Source organism: Pseudophryne corroboree, chromosome 4 (genome assembly GCF_028390025.1).
Source record: "Pseudophryne corroboree isolate aPseCor3 chromosome 4, aPseCor3.hap2, whole genome shotgun sequence".
NCBI lineage: Eukaryota > Metazoa > Chordata > Amphibia > Anura > Myobatrachidae > Pseudophryne > Pseudophryne corroboree.
Genome location: NC_086447.1, coordinates 862,657,414 through 862,666,599, shown reverse-complemented (window position 1 = coordinate 862,666,599; position 9,186 = coordinate 862,657,414). Strand labels below are relative to the sequence as shown.

At 43.8% G+C, this 9,186-nt stretch overlaps 1 pseudogene; it reads right to left on the bottom strand.

The window, feature by feature from the left end:
* Window positions 1-229: 229 nt before the first annotated feature.
* Window positions 230-348, bottom strand: LOC134913746 (5S ribosomal RNA; annotated as a pseudogene).
* Window positions 349-9,186: the final 8,838 nt, after the last annotated feature.

Genomic DNA, 9,186 nt, shown 5'->3' with positions numbered 1-9,186 from the left:
GTATTGATGAGACCAACCAAGGAGGTCAATATTGTGTCTTAGAAAACCACTTAAATCGGGTTAATACTAAGCAATTAATTATTCACCTGTTGTTCCATATTGCACGAAATTGGAGATATCTATATTGGCATGACCTGAGCGCAGTGAAAGTAAGGAGAAGTTTAGAAAGAACAAACAGTGGTGATACTGCTGTTGGTGTCCACCCTTCAGAGGAAGGGGAATAGTCCCTACTCTACAACACCAGGTATTCCCAGGGAGTCTCCTCTCAAGGTACTAACCCGGCCCGACGCTGTTTAGCTTCCAAGATCGGACGAGATCGGGCATTAGCAGCGTGGTATGATAGTAGAGAGGCTATCTACCAATGAGAGTGCACATATATAGGAATGGTAGAGTAGGGAGATTTAGAAAGATGAAGCCATCTAATGTGTAGATCTGCTTTCCACGTTAGGTGGGGTGAAACAATTGCCACTCAGTGGCAAAGTACACCCTGGATCGTGGATGAGAGTCTACAGAAAATAGTAAGCAGTGAAAAGGAGAAAAAGATGTTCTAAAAGATTTAACACTATTAGAATTTGACTAGTGGGAACTGTCCCTAGGGAGAAACCACGTCACAAAATATGGAGCGTCTGGTAAATTTGTACACTTTATAGGTTGTTTTCATCTCGTACTCAAAGTAATGATTTTTTGCTTTGCACAAAAGGAATATATATGTGAATTATATTTACATGTACAAATTTACCTGATGCTCCATATTTTGTGACGTGGTTTCTCCCTAGGGACAGTGAGTGAGGATTACCTTAATCATATCACACACAAAATCAATTGGTGGACTACTGAAATCAAAATCAAATAATGCCTGACGCACTGCTGTAACACCCTCTTCATGGGGTATAACTGTAAACAAGGATGAGACATCCATAGTGGCAAACAAAAAATCAATAGGTAATCCTGTAATCTGAGTGAGTTTACTAAAAAAAAATCACCCGTATCCCTTATGTAGCTCTTGCTGTAAACCACAGGGGGCTGCAACAAGAAATCTATATATTTAGCTAAGGGTTCTAAAACTGAATTTTCAGCCAATACTATTGGCCAACCCGGATGCCTGTCAAGAGATTTATGGATTTTTGGAATACAGTACAAAATTGGGTTGACTGGATAATCCACGGTCAAAACCCTAACCACTTGACAAGCCCCGGGACAACAATAAGTCAACCTTAGTTTTTATTTCGTACATCGGATTATGTAATTTTTTGGTGTAAGTAACAGCATCACTTAACTGGGCTCTGATATCTTCATCATAGTATTGATAATCCAAGGTCATAGTATTGATCATCCAAGATTCACCATCCTCAAAAATGTTTTAATGCTAGGGTTGGCAGAGGGAGGGTCAAAGTCACTGGATTTCTTAATGCTAAAAAGGTTACGCTGAATACTAGAGTCACCTTTGTCCTTGAAAATTCTCTTAGTCGCAACTTGCGACCCATTTTATATAAATCCACCTAAAAATAAAATTCCTCATGCTGAAAGGTAGGTACAAAAGAAAGTCCCAATGATAACACAGATTCCTCAGCTGAAGTCAACATATGTTTAGATACATTAAACACATTATTCATCACTATTGGCCAACCCGGAGGCCTGTCAAGAGATTTATGGATTTTTGGAATGCAGTACAAGATTGGGGTGACTGGATAATCCACAGTCAAAATCCTAACCAATTGATCATCAATCCAGCCACTTGACAAGCCCCGGGATAACAATAAATCAACCTTAGTTTTTATTTCGTACATTGGATTATGTGATTTTTTTTTGGTGTAAGTAATAGCATCACTTAAATGGGCTCTGATATCTTCATCATAGTATTGATAATCCAAGATTACCACTCCCCCGCCCTTATCTGCTGTATGTATTACAATATCTTTGTTATTATGTAGGTCCTTAATTGCCATTCTTTGTTCAAGACTGATATTCTGGTAATGACTGCACCTATTGGATGACACATTAAAGTACTCCTTCACCATCCTCAAAAATGTTTTAATGCTAGGGTTGGCAAAGGGAGGGTCAAAGTCACTGGATTTCTTAATGCTAAAAAGGTTATGCTCAATACTAGAGTCACCTTTGTCCTTGAAAAATTATCTTAGTTGCAACTTGCGACCCATCTTATATAAATCCACCTGAAAATCAAATTCTTTACACTGAAAGGTAGGTACAAAAGAAAGTCCCAATGATAACACAGGTTCCTCAGCTGAAGTCAACGTATGTTGAGATAAATTAAACACATTATTCATCGCATTCTCCTTCCCCTTCTTGCCACACCCCTCCTTGTGCGGCCCTTTTGCCTTTGCTGCCACCAATCCCTGTGGGTTCCAGGGACGTGCTGTCAGGGGAGGCAGTGCCACCCCTGTCATTAATGATTAAAATAATAGAAAGAAGATACTTATGACACATATTCTGTGTCATAAGTTTCTTCTTTATATTATTCCAATCATTTTAATACATAAAATTAGTTTGGGAGGCACTTATAGCAGTGCCTCCCATTCACAATGGGAACGGGATACAGGGGGGGGGGGGGCAAGCACTGGACTGAAAAAGCCCATTGAAAAACATGGATAAAGCAGCACTAGTATCAGTGCCTCATTGACAGGGACAGGCTTTCAGCTCACATGAAAGCACATCCCTGTCAGCGCTGAAGATGTGATTGGACAGCGACCGCAGCCCTGCTAAGCTAAAATACACTCCCCCATAGGCGTGTACTAGTTGATTGCAGCAGCAGCAAAAAGTTGCTGGCTGCGATCAACTCGGAATGACCACCAAAGTCTACAGCATCTCTGTATATTTGCAAATGATGAATGCAGACACCTAAAACGTATCTTTATTGCCCCATCACAGTTTCACGTCTCCAGCATGAATTGATTTGTTATGTAAATATAAAGCATTGATATTTGCATTGCAAAGATTATTTATTGAATAGTTGGTGTTGCCATACTCTGACTGCTCATTTCTTTCCCATCATAAAACCAAAAAATAAAGGACACATACAGTATACTGAAAAGAAAAATATCCCATTTGGATGCTTTATTATACTGCATAGCTATATCATTATTAGTAGCCATACTTGTTGCCTTGCTTAGTCACGTTATCATGCTCCCCCATTTCCCATAAATCTAGGAAGTGGATAGGATGTGGTTAAAATAACACCCTCTTCCTGTAGTCCATGGTTTCTCCCCAAAATTCGGTAGTCAATACACAACAACTAAATGAAGAGTATGTCACGCTCCAGAGTTCTATGCTGGGTAACTTACTCCTAACCTGTCTTTACTGGCTGGCTCCGAAGTCCTCTCATCTGCAGTCTCTGAGTGTCATTCCCTGCACCATGCCTTGCCACAGTCCTGAATGCCAGAGTTTGTGCCGGAAGCATGCTATGGGCATCGCCATATTGGAATGGATCATCTGACCCAGTCTCTTCCACTCAGGCTGTCACGTGGCATCTCCTGACTCCATCAGCTACTCGGATCTTAGCCGGATCTTAGCAGCCCTTATAATAGTACTTCCTGTGCACCAACTCCTTGCCAGTGAAACGTCGCTTGGTTCTGTGCTCTCAGGCCCTAATTCAGATTTGCAGCAGCAAATTTGTTATCTAATGGACAAAACCATGTGCACTGCAGGTGTGGCAGATGTAACATGTGCAGAGTTAGATTTGGGTGGGTTATTTTGTTTCTGTGCAGGATAAATACTGACTGCTTTTCAATTTCAGTTTTAACACACCACACCCAAATCTAACTCCCTCTGCACATGTTACATTTGCCCCCCCTGCAGTGCACATGGTTCTGCCCATTAGCTAGCAAATTTGCTGCTGTGATCAGATCTGAATTAGGCCCTCAGTTCCTACTGATCACAAACCGTCTCATTGGTTCCAGTCGGATTGCCTTACCGGATCAAGTCTGGTTCCAATCCAGTCATAAACCCAGTTCCATTCCAGTCACCTATACAGTTCCAGTTTGGTCATCAATACAGTTCCAGTCCAGTTACCAATCTCATTGCAGTCCAGTCACCAATTGGTTACCAGTCAGGTCACCAATCCAGCTTCAGTCAGGTCATCTATCCGGTACCAGACTGGTTACGTCATTGTGTACTGCTCTGCTGCTCTCTTCTGGTTAGAGATGAGCGGGTTCGGTTTCTCTGAATCCGAACCCGCCAGAACTTCATGTTTTTTTTCACGGGTCCGAGCGACTCGGATCTTCCCGCCTTGCTCGGTTAACCCGAGCGCGCCCGAACGTCATCATGACGCTGTCGGATTCTCGCGAGGCTCGGATTCTATCGCGAGACTCGGATTCTATATAAGGAGCCGCGCGTCGCCGCCATTTTCACACGTGCATTGAGATTGATAGGGAGAGGACGTGGCTGGCGTCCTCTCCGTTTAGAATAGATTAGAGAGACACTTGATTTACTAATTTTGGGGAGCATTAGGAGTACTCAGTACAGTGCAGAGTTTTGCTGATAGTGACCACCAGTTTTATTTATAATCCGTTCTCTGCCTGAAAAAAGCGATACACAGCACACAGTGACTCAGTCACATACCATATCTGTGTGCACTGCTCAGGCTCAGGCCAGTGTGCTGCATCATCTATTATCTATATATAATATTATATATATCTGTCTGACTGCTCAGCTCACACAGCTTATAATTGTGGGGGAGACTGGGGAGCACTACTGCAGTGCCAGTTATAGGTTATAGCAGGAGCCAGGAGTACATAATATATTATATAGTGAGTGACCACCAGACACACAGTGCAGTTTATTTAATATATCCGTTCTCTGCCTGAAAAAAGCGATACACACAGTGACTCAGTCAGTCACATACCATATCTGTGTGCACTGCTCAGGCTCAGGCCAGTGTGCTGCATCATCTATATATATTATATATCTGTCTGACTGCTCAGCTCACACAGCTTATAATTGTGGGGGAGACTGGGGAGCACTACTGCAGTGCCAGTTATAGGTTATAGCAGGAGCCAGGAGTACATAATATTATATTAAAATTAAACAGTGCACACTTTTGCTGCAGGAGTGCCACTGCCAGTGTGACTAGTGACCAGTGACCTGACCACCAGTATATATAATATTAGTAGTATACTATCTCTTTATCAACCAGTCTATATTAGCAGCAGACACAGTACAGTGCGGTAGTTCACGGCTGTGGCTACCTCTGTGTCGGCACTCGGCAGCCCGTCCATAATTGTATATACCACCTAACCGTGGTTTTTTTTTCTTTCTTTATACATACATACTAGTTACGAGTATACTATCTCTTTATCAACCAGTCTATATTAGCAGCAGACACAGTACAGTGCGGTAGTTCACGGCTGTGGCTACCTCTGTGTCGGCACTCGGCAGCCCGTCCATAATTGTATATACCACCTAACCGTGTTTTTTTTTTCTTTCTTTATACATACATACTAGTTACGAGTATACTATCTCTTTATCAACCAGTCTATATATTAGCAGCAGACACAGTACAGTGCGGTAGTTCACGGCTGTGGCTACCTCTGTGTCGGCACTCGGCAGCCCGTCCATAATTGTATATACCACCTAACCGTGGTTTTTTTTTCTTTCTTTATACATACATACTAGTTACGAGTATACTATCTCTTTATCAACCAGTCTATATATTAGCAGCAGACACAGTACAGTGCGGTAGTTCACGGCTGTGGCTACCTCTGTGTCGGCACTCGGCAGCCCGTCCATAATTGTATATACCACCTAACCGTGGTTTTTTTTTCTTTCTTTATACATACATACTAGTTACGAGTATACTATCTCTTTATCAACCAGTCTATATTAGCAGCAGACACAGTACAGTGCGGTAGTTCACGGCTGTGGCTACCTCTGTGTCGGCACTCGGCAGCCCGTCCATAATTGTATATACCACCTAACCGTGGTTTTTTTTTCTTTCTTTATACATACATACTAGTTACGAGTATACTATCTCTTTATCAACCAGTCTATATATTAGCAGCAGACACAGTACAGTGCGGTAGTTCACGGCTGTGGCTACCTCTGTGTCGGCACTCGGCAGCCCGTCCATAATTGTATATACCACCTAACCGTGGTTTTTTTTCTTTCTTTATACATACATACTAGTTACGAGTATACTATCTCTTTATCAACCAGTCTATATATTAGCAGCAGACACAGTACAGTGCGGTAGTTCACGGCTGTGGCTACCTCTGTGTCGGCACTCGGCAGCCCGTCCATAATTGTATATACCACCTAACCGTGGTTTTTTTTTCTTTCTTTATACATACATACTAGTTACGAGTATACTATCTCTTTATCAACCAGTCTATATTAGCAGCAGACACAGTACAGTGCGGTAGTTCACGGCTGTGGCTACCTCTGTGTCGGCACTCGGCAGCCCGTCCATAATTGTATATACCACCTAACCGTGGTTTTTTTTTCTTTCTTTATACATACATACTAGTTACGAGTATACTATCTCTTTATCAACCAGTCTATATTAGCAGCAGACACAGTACAGTGCGGTAGTTCACGGCTGTGGCTACCTCTGTGTCGGCACTCGGCAGCCCGTCCATAATTGTATATACCACCTAACCGTGGTTTTTTTTTCTTTCTTTATACATACATACTAGTTACGAGTATACTATCTCTTTATCAACCAGTCTATATATTAGCAGCAGACACAGTACAGTGCGGTAGTTCACGGCTGTGGCTACCTCTGTGTCGGCACTCGGCAGCCCGTCCATAATTGTATATACCACCTAACCGTGGTTTTTTTTTCTTTCTTTATACATACATACTAGTTACGAGTATACTATCTCTTTATCAACCAGTCTATATATTAGCAGCAGACACAGTACAGTGCGGTAGTTCACGGCTGTGGCTACCTCTGTGTCGGCACTCGGCAGCCCGTCCATAATTGTATATACCACCTAACCGTGGTTTTTTTTTCTTTCTTTATACATACATACTAGTTACGAGTATACTATCTCTTTATCAACCAGTCTATATATTAGCAGCAGACACAGTACAGTGCGGTAGTTCACGGCTGTGGCTACCTCTGTGTCGGCACTCGGCAGCCCGTCCATAATTGTATATACCACCTAACCGTGGTTTTTTTTTCTTTCTTTATACATACATACTAGTTACGAGTATACTATCTCTTTATCAACCAGTCTATATATTAGCAGCAGACACAGTACAGTGCGGTAGTTCACGGCTGTGGCTACCTCTGTGTCGGCACTCGGCAGCCCGTCCATAATTGTATACTAGTATCCAATCCATCCATCTCCATTGTTTACCTGAGGTGCCTTTTAGTTGTGCCTATTAAAATATGGAGAACAAAAATGTTGAGGTTCCAAAATTAGGGAAAGATCAAGATCCACTTCCACCTCGTGCTGAAGCTGCTGCCACTAGTCATGGCCGAGACGATGAAATGCCAGCAACGTCGTCTGCCAAGGCCGATGCCCAATGTCATAGTACAGAGCATGTCAAATCCAAAACACCAAATATCAGTAAAAAAAGGACTCCAAAACCTAAAATAAAATTGTCGGAGGAGAAGCGTAAACTTGCCAATATGCCATTTACCACACGGAGTGGCAAGGAACGGCTGAGGCCCTGGCCTATGTTCATGGCTAGTGGTTCAGCTTCACATGAGGATGGAAGCACTCAGCCTCTCGCTAGAAAAATGAAAAGACTCAAGCTGGCAAAAGCAGCACAGCAAAGAACTGTGCATTCTTCGAAATCCCAAATCCACAAGGAGAGTCCAATTGTGTCGGTTGCGATGCCTGACCTTCCCAACACTGGACGTGAAGAGCATGCGCCTTCCACCATTTGCACGCCCCCTGCAAGTGCTGGAAGGAGCACCCGCAGTCCAGTTCCTGATAGTCAGATTGAAGATGTCAGTGTTGAAGTACACCAGGATGAGGATATGGGTGTTGCTGGCGCTGGGGAGGAAATTGACCAGGAGGATTCTGATGGTGAGGTGGTTTGTTTAAGTCAGGTACCCGGGGAGACACCTGTTGTCCGTGGGAGGAATATGGCCGTTGACATGCCAGGTGAAAATACCAAAAAAATCAGCTCTTCGGTGTGGAGGTATTTCACCAGAAATGCGGACAACAGGTGTCAAGCCGTGTGTTCCCTTTGTCAAGCTGTAATAAGTAAGGGTAAGGACGTTAACCACCTCGGAACATCCTCCCTTATACGTCACCTGCAGCGCATTCATAATAAGTCAGTGACAAGTTCAAAAACTTTGGGTGACAGCGGAAGCAGTCCACTGACCAGTAAATCCCTTCCTCTTGTAACCAAGCTCACGCAAACCACCCCACCAACTCCCTCAGTGTCAATTTCCTCCTTCCCCAGGAATGCCAATAGTCCTGCAGGCCATGTCACTGGCAATTCTGACGAGTCCTCTCCTGCCTGGGATTCCTCCGATGCATCCTTGCGTGTAACGCCTACTGCTGCTGGCGCTGCTGTTGTTGCCGCTGGGAGTCGATGGTCATCCCAGAGGGGAAGTCGTAAGCCCACTTGTACTACTTCCAGTAAGCAATTGACTGTTCAACAGTCCTTTGCGAGGAAGATGAAATATCACAGCAGTCATCCTACTGCAAAGCGGATAACTGAGGCCTTGGCATCCTGGGTGGTGAGAAACGTGGTTCCGGTATCCATCATTACTGCAGAGCCAACTAGAGACTTGTTGGAGGTACTGTGTCCCCGGTACCAAATACCATCTAGGTTCCATTTCTCTAGGCAGGCGATACCAAAAATGTACACAGACCTCAGAAAAAGAGTCACCAGTGTCCTAAAAAATGCAGCTGTACCCAATGTCCACTTAACCACGGACATGTGGACAAGTGGAGCAGGGCAGGGTCAGGACTATATGACTGTGACAGCCCACTGGGTAGATGTATGGACTCCCGCCGCAAGAACAGCAGCGGCGGCACCAGTAGCAGCATCTCGCAAACGCCAACTCTTTCCTAGGCAGGCTACGCTTTGTATCACCGCTTTCCAGAATACGCACACAGCTGAAAACCTCTTACGGCAACTGAGGAAGATCATCGCGGAATGGCTTACCCCAATTGGACTCTCCTGTGGATTTGTGGCATCGGACAACGCCAGCAATATTGTGTGTGCATTAAATATGGGCAAATTCCAGCACGTCCCATGTTTTGC